This window comes from Lissotriton helveticus, chromosome 5_1 (assembly GCF_964261635.1).
Source record: "Lissotriton helveticus chromosome 5_1, aLisHel1.1, whole genome shotgun sequence".
Lineage (NCBI taxonomy): Eukaryota > Metazoa > Chordata > Amphibia > Caudata > Salamandridae > Lissotriton > Lissotriton helveticus.
Window position 1 is genome coordinate 18,048,102 of NC_136065.1, and position 23,916 is coordinate 18,072,017.

Genomic DNA, 23,916 nt, shown 5'->3' on the forward strand with positions numbered 1-23,916 from the left:
CACTTTAGAAGTCATGATAATAAGGGAATACCAACAGATGCATAGGAAATAGTCTTTACCTTCGTGATGTAGTGTCAGGTGTGAAAACCAAAGGGGGGTGGCCCGCCCCGTCCTCCTCAGGTCCTCTGAGGGCCACAGAGGGCCCGCCCTTTGCCCGGGCTTAGCCCGGCGTCCCGCGAGGGAGGGCTGTCGCAGTTTTAAAGCGCCTCCTGGCGCTTGTGGCAGGTCACGTGGTTTTCCCTGGGCTGCTGGGGATTGCAGTCCCTTAACCTGCCCTCCTCGCTATGGCCGGCGCTTCCCCAGATGGTCGTGGGGGCGGGCAGCGGGAGGCAGGCAGCAACCCCAGCAGTTGAGGGGTCAAAAGGATTCAGCAGCCCTCCGCCCGGGCTCCCCTACGGCGATATCAGGCAGTTCCCGGTAATGCTGGCAGGTTCGTTTTTGTTTCCCCCCGCTCTGCAGGGCTGTCGCAGTTTTAAAGCGCCTCCTGGCGCTTGTGGCAGGTCACGTGGTTTTCCCTGGGCTGCTGGGGATTGCAGTCCCTTAACCTGCCCTCCTCGCTATGGCCGGCGCTTCCCCAGATGGTCGTGGGGGCGGGCGGGCAGCGGGAGGCAGGCAGCAACCCCAGCAGTTGAGGGGTCAAAAGGATTCAGCAGCCCTCCGCCCGGGCTCCCCTACGGCGATATCAGGCAGTTCCCGGTAATGCTGGCAGGTTCGTTTTTGTTTCCCCCCGCTCTGCAGGGCTGTCGCAGTTTTAAAGCGCCTCCTGGCGCTTGTGGCAGGTCACGTGGTTTTCCCTGGGCTGCTGGGGATTGCAGTCCCTTAACCTGCCCTCCTCGCTATGGCCGGCGCTTCCCCAGATGGTCGTGGGGGCGGGCGGGCAGCGGGAGGCAGGCAGCAACCCCAGCAGTTGAGGGGTCAAAAGGATTCAGCAGCCCTCCGCCCGGGCTCCCCTACGGCGATATCAGGCAGTTCCCGGTAATGCTGGCAGGTTCGTTTTTGTTTCCCCCCGCTCTGCAGGGCTGTCGCAGTTTTAAAGCGCCTCCTGGCGCTTGTGGCAGGTCACGTGGTTTTCCCTGGGCTGCTGGGGATTGCAGTCCCTTAACCTGCCCTCCTCGCTATGGCCGGCGCTTCCCCAGATGGTCGTGGGGGCGGGCGGGCAGCGGGAGGCAGGCAGCAACCCCAGCAGTTGAGGGGTCAAAAGGATTCAGCAGCCCTCCGCCCGGGCTCCCCTACGGCGATATCAGGCAGTTCCCGGTAATGCTGGCAGGTTCGTTTTTGTTTCCCCCCGCTCTGCAGGGCTGTCGCAGTTTTAAAGCGCCTCCTGGCGCTTGTGGCAGGTCACGTGGTTTTCCCTGGGCTGCTGGGGATTGCAGTCCCTTAACCTGCCCTCCTCGCTATGGCCGGCGCTTCCCCAGATGGTCGTGGGGGCGGGCGGGCAGCGGGAGGCAGGCAGCAACCCCAGCAGTTGAGGGGTCAAAAGGATTCAGCAGCCCTCCGCCCGGGCTCCCCTACGGCGATATCAGGCAGTTCCCGGTAATGCTGGCAGGTTCGTTTTTGTTTCCCACAGGAGGTTCAAAACTACCATATATTGGCCATTGTAACTCAGCAGTACCCTTTGTATACTTATGCCAAAGTGAGCAAAACATAATCGGGCCAACACCATGTTTAGCATACACTTCATGATTAGGGGTCCCCAAAGGAGGAATCGGACAAGATTCCTCCAATGCGGAGTCCTGTGTACAATAACAACAACACCATTTCCGAAACTTACTAAATCCAGGTATCTCTAGACGTGTATCCTGGTTCCAAACATCAAAGGGTAAAATCTAATGTTTACAGCATACAGCTTTTGCTTTTGCAAAAGCCAAAATACAATTCACCAAAGAAGTGGGCCACTCCCACTCTTTCCTGACCATTAATCTTCCATCACACGGCAGGTGTCACAAAGGTCCCGATCTCCCAAAACTAGGAACCAGAACTGGGGTGTCAGTCGGGGCCGCAGTCGGGTAGCCCACTGGAGGGAGGAATCACGCAATCGGAGACCTCGGGCCCACAAAGACAATTTTCAGCAAATGTAGTGGCCCGCCTCCCTTAGAATTCGATCACGGACTCCTCACGACCACCAGGCTCGATGACGACCACCGAAGACGCCCCACGTTGGGCGCCAAATTGTAGAACCGGCTTTTTGGAGACCTCTCCCCACTGGGAGAGTCAAAGCCAGCGGTGCAGGGGACACCTAGAATCTACGGGTTCTTCTTGCATAAATCATGGATTACCAAAGAGACCAGGACAACCAGCCCTGGTGAGGGAAGTAAGTTATTTATTAGCTGGAGCTAAGGACAGGGATCCCAGATTGGTACAAAGACAATTCTATGGAGACTGCTGCTTTACTCCGCAGCGCACACATATTTATAGCGCTAGCCACGCCCATTTGCAAAATACAAAGTTCCTCATTTTGACAAGTTCCTCATCAGACAAGTTCTTTGTCAGTCTTATGTGGCGCAATCGTGGCCAGGGGACATCTGTCTCTGCACAATGTACACAGCCTCGTGCTTCCTTGCTCAATTGGTGTGGTCATGGGGCACAGCCTTGTGCTTCCTCTATCAGTTGGTGTGGTCACGGGGCACAGCCTCGTGCTTCCTCGATCAGTTGGTGTGGTCACGGGGAACAGGAGTTGCTCGTAACAGGCTGAGTTACCAACAATGGACAGGATGTGGCTGAGTCTCTGGCACAACTGGGGGGGGGGGAGGTGAGGCACACAGGCAGCTTCTCGGATCCGGCTCGACCACAAGGAGCGGGGAGGGTTGTGCAAGTTTCCACAGGGACGTGGAAAGCAATTCTTTACCAGGTTGCCGAGAGCATGGCAACACAAAGTGGAGTCAAGTGGGTCATTTTAAAATACAGTTCAACACAATCACTCACAGAAAAACATAACTGTCACCTAAAGGCGAGCTGTGGATAACTGCACATGCAACAGAGCGAAACGCATAAAAATCACGTACTGAAAATATTACAACCACCTGAAGGTTAGGAATGGATAACTGTACATCTCAACAGAGTGAAGCACAAACCAATCACTTACATGTGCACATGAAAGCATTACCGCCACCTGAAGGCGAGGAGTGGATAACTGAATATCCCAGCAGAGTGAAGCACACACCAACCATACACATGGAAACATTGCAGCCACCTGAAGATGAGGAGTGGATAAATGTACATCCCATCAGAGCGAAGCGCACACCAATCACACACCTGGAAACATTACAGCCACCTGATGGTGAGAGGTCGAAAACTGTACATCCTAGCAAAGCAAAGCGCCCAACAATCACACACATGGAAACATTACAGCCATCTGGAGGTGAGAGGTGGAAAACTGTAGATCCCAACAGAGGGAAGTGCACACCAGTCATGCACAGAAAAACATTACTGCCCTTGAAAGCGCCTAATGGATAACCCTACATCCTGACAGAGCGAATAGCACAGCAATCACACACAGGAAACTTTACAACCACCTGAATGTGAGCTCAGATATCGGTACATCCCAATAGAGCAAAGTGCACACTAATAACACACAGGGAAACATTACTGCCACCTGAAGGCGAGCATTGGATAACTGTTCATCCCAGCAGAGCAAAGCGCCCACCAATCACACACAGGAAACATTCCAACCCCCTGAAGATGAGTGGATAAGCATACATTCCAATAGAGCAACGCACACAGCAATCACACACAGGAAACATTATAACCACATGAAGACGAGGAGTGGATACACATACATCTTAGCAGAGCAAAGTGACCAGCAAGCACATACATGAAAAGATTACAGCCCCTAAAGGCGAGCAGTGAATAAATCTACATACTAAAAGAGCGTAGTGCACACCAATCACACACTGGGAAAATTACAGCAACCTGAAGACGAAAAGTGGATAGTTGTACATCCCAACAAGATGAAGTGCACAGCAATCACACACAGAAAAACATAACTGTCCCCTAAAGGCGTGCTGTGGATAACTGCACATCCCAACAGAGCGAAACGCATAAAAATCACACACAGAAAATATTACAACCACCTTTAGGTGAGGAATGGATAGCTGTACATCTCAGCAGAGCGAAGCACACAGCAATCACATACATGTGCACATGATAACATTACCACCGCCTGAAGACGAGGAGTGGATAACTGAACATCCCAACAGACTGATGCACACATCAAAGACACACATGGAAACATTGCAGCCACCTGACGGTGAGGAGTGTATAACTGTACATCCCATCAGAGCGAAGCGCACACTAATCACACACCTGGAAACATTACAGCCACCTGAAGGTGAGAGGTCGAAAACCGGCTAACGAGAAACAGCTGAACAACCACAATAGATTACCAACGGAGATCCGAAGCAGCGACAAGATGTGTTTCTACAGGTCCTGGGCATGCATGTAGTAAGTAGACCCCGAGGCACAGCTCTCCCGCAATGAACTAGGTAAGACATCTTGCCTTTCAGGTTTTACAAAGGGTGACCACGCCCCTCCCTTTTTTCTTTTTTCCCACCACAGTGCCAGTACCTCTGCCGGAATCTCATTGGGCACTCGTAGCTAATCGCTATCGTGAGAATAATTTCTTCTTTTACCATTTTCTCACTTATCATGTGCTTTTCCACACACTATAGCACATATAACCGGTAGTCATCACCAAAGATTATCACAACGTTCCCACCGGGCCGTTTTTTCATCGTTATTATCACTAACACTGCAGCTGTTATTTTTTGTTTGTTTTTTTTAAAATATATTTTTATTTTCCAAATTATTCATACTTTTACTTTATGCATTTCTACATGAAGATTTCATATATATATTTCATTTCATATATATTTCATATATATATATATATATATATATATATATATATATATATATATATATATATATATATATATATATATATATATATATATATATATACTTTTTTCCCATCCAATCATAACCTCCCTGTATACAGTACACAATCAATGTTTTAACATACAATTTCACCTACTAAGTTCAACAGCTGCCTAGTCTTTCCTTCCACTTATTTACTGGATCCCACATTTTTAGACCTAATGTTTTTTTCCTCCTGCCCTTTCGAGCATAGATGTTCTTTTCCAGATTAAATACACCAAGTAGGTTAGCCAACCATGTTCGCATTCCCAGAGGATTTTTATCAAGCCATGCCCTCGCTATGGTTAATCTGTAAACTGCCATTGCTACAAACAAAATCTCCCGCGGTACATCTACCTCATTTGCGCCAACCCCTAACAGAATCAGAGGAGGGGTGAGCACTATTTGAATTCCCAATGTCCTGTTAAAAAAGACTTCTATATCCCTCACTAGTGTGTGCAGCTGCGGGCAGGTGGCAAATATGTGAACACTGTTTGCCTCTGAGGAATTACACCTGGGACACAATGTACCCGTAGTACCGCCCCATTTTGCAATCCTGGCTGGCGTAAAATACAAAGAGAATATGGTTTTGTAGTGCTGAGATTGTAACGGGGCTGAACACAGTGCTATTTGCCCTAGTTCTAGTGATTCCTGAAACCAAACCTGCTCCCCACCCAGCTTCTCCACCCACTTATTACTATGCTTCTCCAAGTCATCCTTCTTCTCCTTTACCAGACTTGCGTAGAAAGAACGTATCGTACAATCCCCAGATAGTTTTATTTTTTCCAGAATCTCAATCTTGCTGAACCCAGCGGCCCCACCCTGCTTATTACCTAAAAAGCTTCTGATCTGAAGATATTTAAAAAAGCATCTGTTATCCAAACCGTATTTGTTCCTTATCTCGCTAAACTGCATTATCCCATCCGTGTTAATGATATCCCCAATTTGTGTAACCCCCCTTTCTGCCCATTCTGCCATTATTGCATCTGCAAATATAGTAGTAGGAAATGACCTATTTTTATACATCCTTGTTTATCTATTATATCTCCCTAATCTTGTCTTTTTTTAAAAAGCATTCCAAATGTTTACCACAGCAGCTATTGTTTTAAACCTTGTTCTTTTGAAATATCCAAAATCAATACTATTTAGCATGCAATTTCCCGCTTCAGCCCCAAGTACTGTAGAATACACCTCTGTGGAAAAGCTGGCGACTCTTCGGTCAAGATTTGACCCCCCGATTAACCCCTGCATATATTGTAAGGAGGCGGCCATATAATACAATCTAAAATCTGGAGCTACCCATCCCCCTCTCTCTCTCGGGAGGGAGAGGAACCTATAGGCCCTCCGTGTCTTTCCATGCGCCCAAATAAATCTGTTCATAATCGCCTCTAATGCATTAAACCATCTTGTTTCAAATAATAATGGAATAGATCGAAAAAGAAAAAGAAATTTAGACAGTAGCAGCATCTTAATTATATTAGTACAGCCCACTATTGACAAATGTAGGTTGTTGAGCCTGTCTAGATCTACTTTTACTCGTGTCATTAAAGGAGTTATATTCTTTTCTACTACGTCCTCTAGATCTGCTGAAATTGTGATTCCGAGGTATACTGCGGATGCAGCCACCCTACCGTCGTTACAGTCTGCATACCTATTTTTTACAACCTGCGTTTTTGAGCTATTCAAACTATATCCTGATACCAACCCGAAATTTTGAGCTTCCAGTTCCACCTCCCTAATGGCCCACGAGGGATTGGGTGTCAAAACGGCCACATCGTCAGCATACGCCAAAGTTTTTATCGAACAGCCGTTCATCCGCATTGCCGGTATCTCTGAGTTTTGTTCTAGTCGGCGGAGAAAAGTATCTAGATAAAGCGCAAATAGCAAGGGAGAAGAAGGACAGCCCTGCCTAGTCCCCCTACTGATCTTAACCCATTCAGAATGCCCTCTGTTAACCCTAATATTAGCTTTTGGGTCTTTATATAAGGTTTGTGTACCCCTTATAAATCCCTCCCCTATTCCGCTCCACCTCATGACATCCCTTAGATAACCCCAGGAGACCCTATCAAATGCTTTTTCTGCATCTAAAAACAATGCTGCCATAGGGTCTCCCAGGGTACCTGCTGCATCGAGCATTGTGATTACTTGCCTGACGTGGTGTGGTGTGCCTTTTCCTGGGATAAACCCATGCTGGGAGGGACTAACCATACTCTCAATTACCCTTGATAATCGTTTGGCCAACATTTTCGAGTAGACTTTTACGTCGTCGTTCATTAATGTGATAGGTCGATATGACCCCGGAGCCGTTGGTGGTTTATTTTTTTTTGCTATAACTATAATGTCAGCGGCTCCCCAGGAGTCTGGTATTGAATCCCCCTTCTGAGCCAATAGCATAATATCAAGCATATCTGCTGCTAATACCGTTTGGAATACTTTGAAAAATTCCACCGGGATCTGGTCTGGACCCGCTGCCTTTCCCCAGGGTGTAGGCTATCCAGAGCCATATTCATTTCCGCCATTTCAAATATGGCTTCTAATCTCTCCTTGTCCTCTATCTGAAGCATAGGAGGGGGGACAGCACTCAGATACCCCTCTATATCCTCCATACCCCCCACCTTATCAGAGAGTATAAATCTGCATAGAACTGTCTGAATACTTCTCTCACCTGACCTGCCTCTGTGAAAGAGTTACCCTGCGGATCTACAATCTCTTTGACATCGGATTTTGCTTCCCTCTGCCTACTGCGAACCGCTAAGATATGGCCGACCCTCTCACTAAATTCGTACGCCTTCTCCCTCTGCGACAGATATTTCTCTGCCGCTTTTTTGGCCATCGCTTCAAGGCCTTCGGCTCTGGTTGCGGTAATCCTAAGCAGTATCTGATCTAACTGGGAATTCTGTGCTATAGCTGCTGCTAATTCTGCTTCCAAATTTAAAAGATTTTGTCTTAGTTCTTCTGACCTTAGTTTCTCCTTCTTTTGGCTAGTTAACACATGGCTCAATGTCTCCCCCCTGACCCCCCCTTTAAATGCATCCCATACAACCCCTGGTGATGCTGTCCCTCTATTTATATCCCAATACTCCTTTATCCATACAGCCATATGATCCCGATAGGACTGATCTTGTAGTAGTGCGCGTTCAAAAGTCCAAGAAACCTCCCTCCTTATGGCCTGACCCAGATTAAGTGTAACTACCAGTGGACTATGGTCCGAGATCACCCTGGGGTGCCTTTCAATTTTTGAACCGGCGATCAAAATATTCGAAATTAAAAAGTAGTCCAGGCGAACCAGTACCTTGTGGGGAGCTGAATAAAACGTGCTGCCGTCTAAGTGCGGATGCCACTTCACCCAAGGGTCTTCCAGGGAGTTATGTATCGCCATATCTGAAAGTGTTCTGTACACCTTCTTTTTCCTCCCTGTATAGTGTCCACCAGGTTGACCAAATGAGCTACTAAGATCATGTAAATTAAAATCTCCACAGCAGACGATTGGTTCAGGCCACTGTGCCAGCTCAACATCCAAGTACTGAAAAACATCTGGGTCATCCTCTGTCGACTCATATATCGTGACCAGCGTGAAAGTGTCTCCCTTAAAGGCCACTTCCAGTATTACCCACCTCCCCCATTGATCTTCCTTCTTCCTTTTCACTGTTGTATCCCCGCTCCTCCCTATTACTGCCACTCCTCTAGTCTTACTCCCTTGCTTGGAGTTTGCTAATAATGAGAAACCCAATTGCTCCAAAAGATAACCTTTAACCCCCTCTATGTGTGTCTCCTGCAGGCATGCCAGATCATGGTGTAACGTTTTAAGAAATGCAGCTACTCTAAGTCTCTTGTTTACTTCGTTAAACCCGCAGACATTTATTGAGGCGATTCTACACCGCATACCAACCCAACCCTTTTCCCGCCAATGAACCTACTAAATCATTAAGCAAAACCTGAACCTGTGGATTCCATACACTCATTTTCAAGTCCTGTATACATTCTAACACATTGCAGTTTTCATACTATATACATTGTAATACAATTTTTCCTCCATAAGTGTGATGTGCTAATACAAAAACCAAACTTAGTGCCCCTTTTTCGCCCCCCTTCCCCCGTACCTCCCTCCGCCCTCCCTCCCCCTACTTCCCCCCTATCCCCTCCCTTACAGGCAAATAGGTCAAGTGACCCATGTGTGCCCGCCTCAAGTTGTGCCAGTCGCCTCCCTCCCCTACTTCACATATTAAAGTGCTGTGCTACCCCATCTTCACCTTCTGCTACCTAACCTTCGTAGAATACGTTATGCATATACACATCAGGGAAGAACAAAAGATATCAGGAGGTCAATCAATATGAAGTGCATAAACTGTCCAAAAAATACAGTGTTTCATTGGGGAGCAATCACAAAGTCCATATGGAAATGATACAACGTGACCATCAATTGATTCCCATCAGATACCCATCCTGTGCCGCCCTACATCATTTGGGATCCTTCAACCAAGGGTTGTGAGATGTAACCACAATCAAACTGAGTGATATGCCACCCAATCAAACAGACAGGATCTACAATTGAGGGATTACTGTAAATTGCATCAGGAAGGTAAATGACTAGCAGTGCAACAGAAAATAAGTGAAATAATGGTGCTTAGAACGTGAGTGATATAAAATGGGTTATGAAAGTGGAAAAATATGATTTAATAGTATCCTATCCATACCCAATGCTAAAAGAACAGTGCAAGGTAGTGTTAAACAAATAGCTACCCGGATAGTAAAGAGGTCAACATGTTTCTGCGGTAACGTGGAGTCTCGAGATCTCCGCCTGCTTCATCAGGACCTATATTTATTGCTACTGCTTCAGTGTTTAAGAATTGGAATATATGAAAAAAGTGTCACCTGAAATTCGCCAGTACAGAAGATCCAGATCATCACAGTGGCAAAGCAGGGCAAAAAATAAAATAAAATGCAATGAAACACCTTAACATTTGCGACAGTTTGCAAACCACATAGTTTATGTGTAAAATTATAAATAGCTAATAATTGTATTAGTCAATGGGTCTCAAGTTAGTAGACCTATTAGATTGAGTGCCATTTTTATAGCAAAAAATGTTTAAACAGAATTGTATTTTGAAACGAACAAAATAGCTTCACTCACCCAAATTATGGGGAATGTATACCCCACCTCACCTGGCTACAGCGCAGGTATAGACGGAGCACCGCTCTGGGGAGAGGAGGGGAGAGAGGAAACAAATAGAGGAAAGATATAAAACTGTTATCAGTGCATCAATTTCATGTAAAGAAAGCCGATCGTACTTTCAGGGGTAATGTGTTTAATCTCATTTATCCATTAGCTACAGCAGTAGCCTATTCATCACTCCTGAAACATCGTCGTTAATGAGATTATCCACTAGCTACACACCATGACTAGTCAGCGAAAAAATGGAGGCTCTGGAATGGACTAGTCATTTCGTTCGTCACAAGTATATGATTGCCCCGGTGTAACTCGTGTTGTATTGTAAGCTACACCGATCATGTCGGGCAGACCGCCAACAGAGTTAGAGCAGATAATAGTCATGCAAGGTCTAAAACGGAATGAAAAGCGGAACGCATTTCACGCGTTCTAAGTTTAGCAACAATTTGTCAAGGCCCCCACCATCCTGCTTACCTGTCCGTCGGTACTCCGGACATCCGTCTAGGCTGTCGTGGAGGGAGGTAGCCGTACGGACAGGAAGCAGGCTATTGAGGTCGCGCAAGGAGTGCGTGGTGACGTAACCCTACGTGGAACATATCGGGCCAGTAGGGAATTGTAGTTTATTCCCAGGTTCGAACAGGAAACAGGCTGTTTGTTTACATTTAGGCGTGGCGTGCTGAAATCGCACATACAGCGCGTCATGACGTTTAACTACGTGGAGCTTAACGGGCCAATAGGGAAATGTAGTTAATTACGAGTGTCGGACCCCAATGACTAGTTAATATTACAAATCACTGTTTAAATCTTAGTCTAGCAGGCATCATGTGGGGTCTATGAATTAGATGCCCTGGTGCCGAGACTCGAGTAATTGTAATCAAAAAAACGATGCAGGTCTATGTTAGATTACTAATGTTTAGAAAATAATTCCAAACAGAAAAAAATATTCCAAACAAAAAACATCTTAATAATTCATTTTCTCTGTAAATCCCCAAAGTCTAACACGATTTCAATGTTCTTATTAGAGAACCATGATATTGAGGTCCTTCTTTATAGAAAAGAATATTATTATGTGTAAGCACTGTTCCCTAGAGAACACATGGTAGTGTCTGAATGATTATTCTTATCCATATGTTTTCCTGCAGGAAAAGGCCGAATTTACTTATTTAACAGTGATACAGCTGGATTTCAGTCTCATAGATAGCATATAGGACATGAGAGATTGATAAATGTCTACAATGACATCCATGGAATGTCATCATTCAATCCTGACTTGTGGGTTTGTAATTTATACACCCATCTTTGTTCTCGTTTGAAAAGGAACATGCTGGTGTCGACAATATGCACTGGAATTATTGGTTGTTCCAGGACTGTCCACCTTATATCTGTCGGAAGATGTTGTGCCAGTAAGAAATGACTCGTGAGTCTTGTGGCCAGTTTGTTACACCTTATAGAACTTTTGTGTTCAGATATTCGCAGCTTAACTTTGCGAGTTGTCATACCGACATACATCTTGTTGCACGGACACTTGATCAAGTAAATTAAGTTTGCACTATTACAGTTGGTGAACTTGCGTTGTTCCCAAACTCGTTCTAAACCAATGTCAATTGTTGTTGTTTTTGATGTCTGGGGACAGGCCGCACAATGTCCACAGGGATGGTGTCCTGTAACCGCACGCATGTCCCACAGAGTGCCTACGGCTCTCGGTATCTCACTTTTTGGTCTTGTGTGGACAAGTCTATCCTTCAGATTTTGTGCTCTCTTATATGCGAAAAGCGGAAGGGGTAAAGTATCTTGTCCAGTATTGAGAATACACCAGTGTCTCTTCACAATCTTAGTAATTTGGTTTGAAAAGGTACCAAATGTGCTCACGCATGTCATGCGTTCAGTCTTGGGTTTAGGAGGTAGGATTTCGAGCAAGCTGGCACGATTGTTGTTTGCAGCTCTTTTTTGTGACTGCTGAATAAGGTTTTTTGGATATTCTTTGAGTGCCAGATCTCTAGATAGACATTGAGCATGTGTTTCGAAAGATACGCGGTCAGAGCAGTTCCTCTGTATGCTCAAAAATTGCCCATAGGGTAGATTGTCCCGTAGGGACTTTGGATGGCAACTATTGTAATTAAGCAGTGAATTGCGTGCCATTGGTTTGCGGTAGAGTTCTGAAGTCAAACCGTTGGATGTTCCGTGAATGAGCAGATCTAAAAATGCCAAACTCTGTGAATCGAATTCCATAGTATATTTCAAGAAACGATTCCTTTTGTTGATCCACTCATGGAACTCCTGTAGCTGTGTAACACTACCACGCAACACGACGAAAATATCGTCGATGTAGCGCTTCCACGTTCGCAGACACCCTAGATGGGGATTGGTGTCTGCGAACACATGCTCCTGCTTAATATACAAACTGATCTGTTGGTGTCATTTGACGTTGAAAGTTTGTACACGTCCATCCCTCAAACTGAGACTTTGGAGGTCATAGAGACATTGCTATCAGCCAGAGATCTTAACTCCATAACACCTGTCAGTGTGATCATGACCTTAGCGACGATAGCTATGACCGAGAATTTTTTCCGGTTCGAGGACAGCCTCTACTTACAGATTAGCGGGACCAGCATGGGCAGCGTTTTTGCCCCAAGTCTCGCTAATCTGTATGTGCATCACTTCGAGCAGGAGCATGTGTTCGCAGACACCAATCCCCATCTAGGGTGTCTGCGAACGTGGAAGCGCTACATCGACGATATTTTCGTCGTGTGGCGTGGTAGTGTTACACAGCTACAGGAGTTCCATGAGTGGATCAACAAAAGGAATCGTTTCTTGAAATTTACTATGGAATTCGATTCACAGAGTTTGGCATTTTTAGATCTGCTCATTCACGGAACATCCAACGGTTTGACTTCAGAACTCTACCGCAAACCAATGGCACGCAATTCACTGCTTAATTACAATAGTTGCCATCCAAAGTCCCTACGGGACAATCTACCCTATGGGCAATTTTTGCGCATACAGAGGAACTGCTCTGACCGCGTATCTTTCCAAACACATGCTCAATGTCTATCTAGAGATCTGGCACTCAAAGAATATCCAAAAAACCTTATTCAGCTGTCACAAAAAAGAGCTGCAAACAACAATCGTGCCAGCTTGCTCGAAATCCTACCTCCGAAACCCAAGACTGAACGCATGACATGCGTGAGCACATTTGGTACCTTTTCAAACCAAATGACTAAGATTGTGAAGAGACACTGGTGTATTCTCAATACTGGACAAGATAATTTACCCCTTCCGCTTTTCTTTATAAGAGAGCACAAAATCTGAAGGATAGACTTGTCCACACAAGACCAAAAAGTGAGATACCGAGAGCCGTAGGCACTCTGTGGGACATGCCTGCGGTTACAGGACACCATCCCTGTGGACATTGTGCGGCCTGTCCCCAGACATCAAAAACAACAACAATTGACAGTGGTTTAGAACGAGTTTGGGAACAACGCAAGTTCACCAACTGTAATAGTGCAAACTTAATTTACTTGATCAAGTGTCCGTGCAACAAGATGTATGTCGGTATGACAACTCGCAAAGTTAAGCTGCGAATATCTGAACACAAAAGTTCTATAAGGTGTAACAAACTGGCCACAAGACTCACGAGTCATTTCTTACTGGCACAACATCTTCCGACAGATATAAGGTGGACAGTCCTGGAACAACCAATAATTCCAGTGTATGTTGTCGACACCAGCATGTTCCTTTTCAAACGAGAACAAAGATGGGTGTATAAATTACAAACCCACAAGTCAGGATTGAATGATGACATTCCATGGATGTCATTGTAGACATTTATCAATATCTCATGTCCTATATGCTATCTATGAGACTGCAATCCAGCTGTATCACTGTTAAATAAGTAAATTCGGACTTTTCCTGCAGGAAAACATATGGATAAGAATAATCATTCAGACACTACCATGTGTTCTCTAGGGAACAGTGCTTACACATAATAATATTCTTTTCTATAAAGAAGGACCTCAATATCATGGTTCTCTAATAAGAACATTGAAATCGTGTTAGACTTTGGGGATTCACAGAGAAAATGAATTATTAAGATGTTTTTTGTTTGGAATATTTTTTTCTGTTTGGAATTATTTTCTAAACATTAGTAATCTAACATAGACCTGCATCGTTTTTTTGATTACAATTACTCGAGTCTCGGCACCAGGGCATCTAATTCATAGACACCACATGATGCCTGCTAGACTAAGATTTAAACAGTGATTTGTAATATTAACTAGTCATTGGGGTCCGACACTCGTAATTAACTACATTTCCCTATTGGCCCGTTAAGCTCCACGTAGTTAAACGTCATGACGCGCTGTATGTGCGATTTCAGCACGCCACGCCTAAATGTAAACAAACAGCCTGTTTCCTGTTCGAACCTGGGAATAAACTACAATTCCCTACTGGCCCGATATGTTCCACGTAGGGTTACGTCACCACGCACTCCTTGCGCGACCTCAATAGCCTGCTTCCTGTCCGTACGGCTACCTCCCTCCACGACAGCCTAGACGGATGTCCGGAGTACCGACGGACAGGTAAGCAGGATGGTGGGGGCCTTGACAAATTGTTGCTAAACTTAGAACGCGTGAAATGCGTTCCGCTTTTCATTCCGTTTTAGACCTTGCATGACTATTATCTGCTCTAACTCTGTTGGCGGTCTGCCCGACATGATCGGTGTAGCTTACAATACAACACGAGTTACACCGGGGCAATCATATACTTGTGACGAACGAAATGACTAGTCCATTCCAGAGCCTCCATTTTTTCGCTGACTAGTCATGGTGTGTAGCTAGTGGATAATCTCATTAACGACGATGTTTCAGGAGTGATGAATAGGCTACTGCTGTAGCTAATGGATAAATGAGATTAAACACATTACCCCTGAAAGTACGATCGGCTTTCTTTACATGAAATTGATGCACTGATAACAGTTTTATATCTTTCCTCTATTTGTTTCCTCTCTCCCCTCCTCTCCCCAGAGCAGTGCTCCATCTATACCTGCGCTGTAGCCAGGTGAGGTGGGGTATACATTCCCCATAATTTGGGTGAGTGAAGCTATTTTGTTCGTTTCAAAATACAATTCTGTTTAAACATTTTTTGCTATAAAAATGGCACTCAATCTAATAGGTCTACTAACTTGAGACCCATTGACTAATAAAATTATTAGCTATTTATAATTTTACACATAAACTATGTGGTTTGCAAACTGTCGCAAATGTTAAGGTGTTTCATTGCATTTTATTTTATTTTTTGCCCTGCTTTGCCACTGTGATGATCTGGATCTTCTGTACTGGCGAATTTCAGGTGACACTTTTTTCATATATTCCAATTCTTAAACACTGAAGCAGTAGCAATAAATATAGGTCCTGATGAAGCAGGCGGAGATCTCGAGACTCCACGTTACCGCAGAAACATGTTGACCTCTTTACCATCCGGGTAGCTATTTGTTTAACACTACCTTGCACTGTTCTTTTAGCATTGGGTATGGATAGGATACTATTAAATCATATTTTTCCACTTTCATAACCCATTTTATATCACTCACGTTCTAAGCACCATTATTTCACTTATTTTCTGTTGCACTGCTAGTCATTTACCTTCCTGATGCAATTTACAGTAATCCCTCAATTGTAGATCCTGTCTGTTTGATTGGGTGGCATATCACTCAGTTTGATTGTGGTTACATCTCACAACCCTTGGTTGAAGGATCCCAAATGATGTAGGGCGGCACAGGATGGGTATCTGATGGGAATCAATTGATGGTCACGTTGTATCATTTCCATATGGACTTTGTGATTGCTCCCCAATGAAACACTGTATTTTTTGGACAGTTTATGCACTTCATATTGATTGACCTCCTGATATCTTTTGTTCTTTCATTGCTCTAGGGGATAATATCAGTGGATGGTCATAAAATATTTCCCCTTGACCTTCTTTGTTGTTTACTTATACACATCAGGGCCCTTTTCCCTTTAACCACCTTTCTGCTTCCTCATTTCTTCCAAAAACTGCTGGGCTTTGATCTCTGAAGAGAACATCCAGGTCTTTCCCCTTACAACTACTTTGAGCCTAGCCGGGAAAAGGAAGAATGCTTCCAAACCTATAGCCTGAAAGGGGGCAATCATCTGTCTAAGCTTCCATCTCCTCTCTACAGTGACGTGACAGAAATCAGGCCTGGCAAAGAAAGTAATGCCTTCGAATGACCTCTTGCTGTCGGGCCTTGCCTTGCCAATTATCTCCTCTCTCAGTAAAAAGTTCCCAATATTTACCAAGATTGCTCTGGGCAGGTTCCCCTGGCCCTCACCTCCTGTACCCCCTGTACCTCTGGCCTTCCTCATCGTGAAAGGAAATCTATGTGCCCTCTGTACCTCCCTTTCCCACTGCCACTGGGACTCTGGAAAGGCCCCTTTTAACAAATTAACAACGAATTGTCTGACATCTTGCCCTTCTGTCCCTTCTGCCACACCCAAAAGTCTAACATTGTTCCGTCTCTGCCTATTTTCGAAATCCTCCATCTTCCAGCTCATGTCTTCTGTCAGTTTCTCTTGTTCTGTCCTGAATGCCTGCCAGTTTCCCACGTCGTCTTCCAATTTGCCTGTACGCTCTTCTACTTCTGTTATTCTCTCCTCCACTTCCTTATATAATTTGTTTATCTTCCTCAGCGAGCCCTGGATCTTTTTTGAAGCCTGTCTTGTTCTACGACTTTCTGTTCTTGCCTCTGCTTGCATCTCCTTCAGGGTGCAAAATAGAACTTCAAAAGAATTTTGCTGGGGCAAATCGTTTGGAATAGGGACCCTATTACTACCATTATCCTGATAGACCTGGGATGTAGCTGAATAGTCCCATAGCAATCGACTATCATGCTGGAGAGGAGACCCTGGGATGCGCCTCCTTGAATTTGAGGGTCTTTTTTTTGCGTGGATTCCTTGCCAGATGTCTGTAGCCTCCTCATCTACCTCCTCCTCCCGACTACCTTCAGAAGATATAATCGACTCAGAATCCTCATTCACTGAATAGAAGCAGTCCCCTTCAATTAAGCCCCCTTCTAACTTTTCTGTGAAATGTTTGTCTTTGTATTTATCCTCATTACTCTTCCCCTGGGCGTTTTTGCCTGACAGGCTTTCCATGCTGCCCCAAGTGCTTGTTACTCGACCTTGAACATTTCTTCTCCCTTCATTAATTTCAGCCTCCACAAGAATCAGAGCCCCCAGCATGTCAGCGTTCCCATGTGGAGTGCCCGAGCACCTCTCCATTTCTCTACCTGTCGTTGTTCTCACCGGCATTAGTCCAGCAGCTCCTGACTCCGCCGCTCGATTCTCTGAAGCCTCTGCTGTCTCTAGGCTTTGTTCCCCCGACAGCGATGTGCAAGCTGTTCTCTCCGCCCTCGCGTCTGCGAGCCCTGCCGTCTCTGAGCGCTGACTTGGTTGCCTGGCAACCGGCTTCACCACGGCGTCGGCTACTCCAGCAGCGTCCGCGCGGACGCTCTCTTCTGATTCCGTCGTCTCCGGTGGTTCCTGAGGCTGTCCGGGGGCCTTAGTGGAGAACACCTCCGTCAAGGTAGGCTGCCTCATCCCGCTGTCTTTGTTTTTGCTCGGATCATCTTTTGGATCCGCCGTGTTAGAGTACCTTGATGCCGTTGTAGTACGGCTGTCAAACGCGTTCTTAGGGAGCGCCAAAGTTTTCCCTCGCACCTCTGTCTTCCTTTTCGGTGGAATATTCGGCACCTTACGGATCGCTCCAGGAGTTCTCCCTGCAGCTGCCTCGCCAGTCGGTACTCCTTTTACCACCGGTTCCGCCTCTCTCGGCTTGTCCTGTCGTGGTGGACGGGGGGGCATCTCGACCCTCGGGTTTTTTTCCCTCTTATTACTTTCAGCAGTCTGTATACGCTCGACCTAAACCAGATCCAGGTCGCGCTGTTCAGGTGAAACTGCTTCTTGATACGGCAGTACTCTCGCACACCACCTTGCCACCTCAGCTCACGGGCCATCAGGGGAGCACAGCATTCTTTTCTGCTAAATCCAAATTAAGCAGGGGAGGAAAGAAGGATGCGACTGCTTAGCTCAACTCATCAGCGGCCATCTTGCCCCCCACTGCAGCTGTTAATAATTGATGTGATCTGGCCATTGTGCCTAAAAACTACCTATCTGTGTGTCTTGTCCCCTATGTTTTATGTTGTATGTAAAGGAATGCTTTGAGAGGGAACTGCCGTCTCACACATAGAGCACCTTAGCGTGTACTACACATACTTATATACACTAGAGTGAGTATAGATCGCACACTTCACATTTCTAGGTCCTGAGGAAAGCCAGTTTATATAAAAGGCCTGGCTGAAAAATGTAGACCACTCACAGGATGCAGGAGTTTCCTAAATGTAACTCTACCTACATCTGCTGCCTTGCATTTTAATACTGCCAGAAGCCCAATCATTAAAACTAATCTCTTGGGGGCCACTGGACAGTTTTTAAATCTCACTTTCATGCCACCCACACCGCACACTCAGCAAGTATACCCGCTCCGCTGTAATACAGACGTTGTAGCACACAAGGGACACACTCTGTGTCACCAGGTGGGCCCGATGATGAAGCATGCCACCAACTAGGTTGGTGGGTGAGGGCTTCATTAAGAAAGAAGATTTCTTCCTTCTGGCAAGAACACACAGCTTTGAGTTTTTTCACCATGTTGTGACAGACCAGTTCTCATTGATAAAACACAATGATAGTGCAAACAGGTCATATAGCGCCTTGTGTACCACCCTCCCCTGGCTAGGATCTAGGTTTTATAAAAATAGAAGGCCTCTAGGTTTAAACGGGGAACCCCATACCTCCAAGATCAGCAGAGGTGGATCACATCACAGGATCAGCAAGCTCTCAGTTACTGGAAAGGTTTTTTCTCCAAGTGCCCGAATCATGCATGCAATTCAATATTAAAGGCACTCGAGTTGCAGCTGTGTGCTTGTTGTGTCTAGAGCGTGGGCCGATCAACCTGAATCAACAGCATACATTGTTATTATGACCTTGAAGACTTCTGCACATAGGGTACAGACTAAGGTTGCGGTGTAAGTCTAGGGATGTGAAACAGTTACATGTAGTATTGTTTGCAAAAGCGGCAAAGTGGCAAAATGGCATTTAAACTTCTAATACGCTTATGCTAACATAGCAATGTGTGCAAGCAGAACCCGATCTTCACTACACCCTCCCTTGATCGGACCACGAACAAAAGGAAGCAATTTAGGAACGCAGAGTTCAAGTTCGAGTGAGACAGAACCAAGTTCATATTTTGACAAAAGGGATAATTTGGAAGTGATAAGTTCGAAGTTGGGAGGCAAAAAATAAAAAGACCAGGAAGGGGCGGTATACTGTCCATCATGGAAAGAAAAAAATAGTAAACCATTTTTTGAGTACAGTACGCTGGACAAGTGCCAATTTAATCCATCAGCGTATAGGCACAGTATGTTGCAACAGCCTCCAAGAGGAAGTCATTGTTATCATCAGTAAAGAATTCAGCCATCCAATTTAATAAAGTGAACGAACGTACATGTTCTTCGATAGCCGGAACCTCTAGCGCCATAAGAGGACAACTTGCGTGTTCTTCGAGTTAACTTCGTGCCAGGAAGTCATGTGCCGCTGCACATATATCCCAATTCCCTAGAACTCCATGCGCAGCCGCGCAGGCCATAATCCCGATACCAGAACAGTCCAACTCATGAGCCACTAAGGGACTCATCAGTCGATCATAATCCGGGCCAGGAGACACCGTATCGGAGAGACACAAATCCAAAGCCCATTCAAAACAACAATCATTGGCAATGGAAAACGTATTGCACGCATGTAAAGTATGAGAACCGGAAGGATAATCCATAGGCTACACTCAAAGTGGCCAGAGGTAGTGTTCCGTAGTATTCAAGCATCCGGTTGCGAAGCTGGAACAGCCTGGGTAAGCTGTCTAGTGACACAGATTGTACAACCATTTCGGAGCAAACAGATCAACGGCAGCCAAGGCTAGAATTAATGGTAACCCGCCGAAGATGCTGGAAAAAATAGAATGAAAAAATGCCGGTATCATGCCAAATATTGTTTGGAAAGAGCTCCCAAGGCCGGAGCCCTCAACTTTTAAAAATTGCGCCAAGCCAGTTGTTGACTAGGCATTGAATATTGTGTGAATCAGAGCGCCAAAATGAAGTGGGAGATTAGTATTCAAAAGCGCATGCACCTCGGTGCGGGTATTAGCTACGTGAAGGACAAATGTTTCACGAGAAGAAGTTAGGGGGACTTCTTTTTGGGACAAAAAGCCCTTATTCTACTCATCTTGTTGAACTCTGCTTTCAAGGTCAATGTGGAAGGCGAGATGGATATGTCGAGTCTCCCCTGCGGAGACGGGAAAAGCACATTTTTACACGAACTACACGTTGGGAGACAGTTACAATGTACGGAATCCCTGCCAACATCCCGCAGCAAGCTTCATTGTATAAAAGCAAATAACTACCGTTAGCTAGTAACGTTAAATTCGGTGTTATAGCTTGCACTGGATTTCCCTTTCAAATGCAAGCTAAATTTGAGGCTTGGGTGTTGCACGTGCCGTGAAATTGTATATTTTTGCACACTAGTGAGTGATCAGGTGTAGAAGTGCACTCCTTGCCCTTTAAATAAACTTCTTTACCATCTCTCAGGCACCTGTATGCGAATTGGCAGAGACCAAACTTCATGGAAATATCCGCTGCCTAATGGTTCATATCTGCTTAGGCCATAGTGTTTCATACATGAACTGAATTTAAACAAGGGGAAGGGCAGTTTTATTAACCCATGGATGAGACACACAGCTGAGTTAGATTCAGCGACCGAAAATGGTAAAGGTTCCAATTTTTCAATATGTAAAAGTGAATATGTTGCATCCTTCATGGACATGAACTGTTGTTTTTCTGCCAGATTAAATGGTAAAAACAGAGATGAGGTGTTCATGTAGTCCCAAGGCACTTTTCCAGATGTTAAAGTTTGTAAAGTCCAAGCAAACTGCATTATAGAACGCAATTTCTAAACTTTGTTGTAAATAGCATATATCCATCTTTTGGATCTGCCTCCTACAGAACCTTAAACAAAGTCTTTTAAATCAACATCGTCAGTCAATTGGGACAAATGAAGTTTAACTGACGCTAAGGTGGACTGGTTAAGCCAGTTTTGACATAATTTGCCTACTGAATAAGTAGTAACAGAAAGGGATTTTTCAAAACGGGGGTCCACCCTAACCTGTGTATAGCCTGGGTCTAGACCGAGAAAACGATGTTGGCATGAATCAGAACTTTTTTGCCATAATAACCATCCTTGGGGATCCAAGCTGGAAAAGTTGAAGGAGGTATTAGTAATTTGGGACTGCAACTCAACAAGGGACATACCTGTGTGATTGTCCTATGTAGGATAAGCACCAAGATCAGGAATGGCAGGGGCATTCATTCTTTTTGAAGTAGCCAATCCAAAGCAAGTAGTTTGTGAACTAGTAGAATTCAAAAACAACATGTTAGGGATGAGGCATGCCCGATGTAAAGCTTTTGTGCCTTGCACTTGCCAGCTTTTAGAAGCCCAAACAGATATAAGATCAATCGTTGCTTTCCACAGCTCATAGCCCCCTATAGCTAATTGATCCATAAATGACTTTGAATACAGTAATTTAGTGTGTGTGAGCCTTACTTTGGAACTAGACTTAGAAGCCATTTTGAAATAAAAGGCTTCAGGGTTGGATTGACTAAAATCAGTAAAATATGTAAATATTTTCAATAGAGTTTTCGAACTACCTTCAATGGGAGCTGGGCAGTGTTCCCATTGCGTATAATTAACCACATTTCTAAATGTATTTGCTTTATGCAGGAAATGATTGCCATAGTGCTGGTAACAAAATAACTCTGCACAATTTGCTGAGTCTAAGTACAAATCTTCAGCATCAAATGCAGCATAATATTTCAAATCAGAAAAAAGAGCCTCAATGGCTTGGACATCCCAATCATCAGAGCATATGTTTTGTTTCACTACATCCCCCATAGAAACACGAAGTACTTTGGGTACATTAATAACCTCTGTTGGGCCATCAATTTGAAATTTGACAGCATCCCATACAATCCCATCTAACACAGGCCAGGCAGTGATGTTGACAAAAGTCTGGTCCCACTTCATGAAGCACTGGAACAGGTGCACGATAAGAGGGGTCAAACTCCTTGTTCTCCACCTTCTCACGGACCAGATCATCGACTCGAGGTAGCCAGCCAACTACTGGAATCTGAAGTGCAGCATCAGTTGTGGAGGGCAAGTGTTCCTTTGCAAGACTGTCTCGAGTCTCTTGTAGGTTCTGTAATACAGCAGAATGATCATCTACGTCAAAGGGTGTGGCCGACGCCGCCATGTCTAGAACCTCAAGGTCCAGGACAAACATTTGTATTCCTTACCTTAACACGATGGACCCTAATCGCTCTGTAAATACTACAGCATTGGTTAATAATTCTGTTTGTTACAATTGTATTCACCCCCTTACATCATTATGTATCATCACTCCCTTGAGGTCATTTTATCATTGACTAGCCCACTCTACGTTAACTCTGAATTAAATAGGATCTGTTATGTTTGCACTATATGATTTTATGCATATTAGTTTCACCATTTTAGTCTTGTTGTGATCTTTTTCCTTCCTCTCCCTCTAACTGTAAAACGCTCTGATATCCTTCGGGATCAGGTTCGCGCTATATAAAACTTTATAAATAAATAAACAAAGAGCATTTCGAATGAGGTCCGCCCACCCAGAGACCGTCCAGGGAGATTAATAAGTACACGTTGAACGCTATACAAATGGGCCAACCAGTTTCTGCCAGTACATAAAACCCTATCTGGCAAGGATTGCTTCAAGTCATGGTTAATCCGTTCCACAACAGAATTTACCTCAGGCCGTATGGAGACGAAAATTTGACCTGCACCCCCAAAGACCTCATGGCTTCTTTGCATGCCTTAGAGGCGAACGCCGGACCCTGGTCTGAATGGAGGGTGCCACATGCAAAAATTCCCACAAAGACACGCAAATCCCTGATGACAGTTCGAGCATCAGCGCTGCGTTGTGGCCAAACCCATAGAAAGCGTGTGCACAAATCCACTGCAAATAAGCTGAACTTATATGCAGTATCAGAGGAGAAAGGACCGCAGTGATCTAAATAAACACATCCAAGTGGTTTATTAGATATGTACAACTGTGTTTGTGGTAGACGCGCAGCAGTCAAAGGTTTAATCTGCTGGCAAACGTCACAAGTAAGGACATAATCACAAGTCTGTTTGTACAATCCGCGCCACCAGTAACGTTGCTGCAAGATAGTGACAGTCACTGAGACGCCTGCATGAGCCGAGGCCATGCCTTCGTGAGGGGCTGTTATCAAGGAAAGCCTGCGGTTCGCGTTGGGAATCAATCTATCACCAACGTCGGTAATTCTCACATAGGGAACTTTATCAGGACTTAAAGGATAAGAGTATTTAGAAGGGAAATCTCTAGGGTAATTACTTCCCTTCTCTGTTGCAGCAATAGCTGCCAAGATGACATCTTCAATCATACTTTGGGATCTTGTAACTGCTGCTACTAAATATGTTGCCACTGCTGTCTTTGCCGCTTGTGCTACCTTTTGAATCACGATATTCATTCTGAGTCCAAAAGAATAAATTTTCGTTGAAAGACTGAACACAGCAGTAAGAGTCACTTACAATAAGAGTAGTCACACGGGGATCAGCAAACTCTAGTGCAAGTACCCAAGCATGTAGCTCTGCCAACTGGATGGT